Source organism: Apium graveolens, unplaced genomic scaffold, assembly GCF_009905375.1.
Source record: "Apium graveolens cultivar Ventura unplaced genomic scaffold, ASM990537v1 ctg5986, whole genome shotgun sequence".
Classification (NCBI taxonomy): Eukaryota; Viridiplantae; Streptophyta; class Magnoliopsida; order Apiales; family Apiaceae; genus Apium; species Apium graveolens.
This window is the reverse complement of record NW_027419178.1, coordinates 57736-59018: the sequence shown is the minus strand read 5'-3', so window position 1 is coordinate 59018 and position 1283 is coordinate 57736.

The following is a 1283-nucleotide window of genomic DNA, read 5'->3' as shown; positions in this document are numbered from 1 at the left end:
ACTGACTCTCGATCATACTTTGGACGTCTCTTATCTTGGGTACTTCTTGTTGTCACCAATCTCGACCCTCATTGGGTCGATCTATATTTTCTTATGGTTCAATACGTGCCCACGTGGCATTATTACAATTACGTCATATTTCCTTTATCAAAATTTCTATTCTTCAGAACTTCGGATATTACCTTCCTCATAAAACCTCTAATGTTATCCTTAAATCGTTCCTCCTGTATTCCCTAGATACAGGGCATATCAAAATACCATTTACTAATACTAGAACCATTGTCTATGTACTTCTGAAAACTTTCTCCACTGATCCTTAAAGGTTGTTGTTACCTTAATCCTTTCCAATTCATACTGTCAAAACTCATACTGTCCCTATTAAGGGTGAAATGCCAACCTTTATGCATTCCCCTAGGATTCATCTTAAGTTACCGAGGTTCTATCCCTAATTCCACCTTTAAAAAGGTACATGCATCATTCCATGGATAAATCAAGTCATATATCCTTGATAGATTATCTTATTTAATCATTCCCATCTCGATTATTTATACCAAATTTCACAATAGCATCCTTATTCAAAATGAGGTCAATCCATATGGCCTCCAAAAGATAACAATGGTTATCCGCTTTTCTTTCCTAATTTGGTAGCGATAACAAGGATGTTCTGGAAGATATTGGTCGTGTTCAACGTGAACGTTTAGTTCTAATTACTCATTTAACTCTGTCATTTATCTCAACAGTCATCTCAATATTGGGATATCCTTTATACCTGGAGTCTCCGTTTGGGTATCCAGTCACTGGTGTTACATACACCTCATATTCTTGAAGGTCACTTCCTTCATCCAATTTTCTAATTTCTTACTTTCTTGTCTCCTCAGTCTATCCGCGTCTCATTATTTATCCTTCGAACTATCTTAAGGTTTCCTCGAATCCTCCCAACTTAAAGGGGATAAATATATGTATCTCTTATGTCTTCAATCATTAATTCTAATTCATGGTGAATTACCCTCATCCTGAAGATTACATACTTTTCTATTTTTTTTGCTACGAGTCTTTAGGGTTTCCTCATACCCAACTCCCTTATCATTCCTCAAACTCTATTGCCTTTATATTCTTTTCCACTTCAGTTTCTTTTTATTTTCCTTTCTCTCACCATCATTTCATGAACCTACTAATCATGGACTTCAAACATCACGTCGTTCTGGGATTCGTTTCTTCAGAACGAATCTTGACAACTTTTACAACTTAGATTCATAATTCATCATACTCGTCCGCTTTTGTTC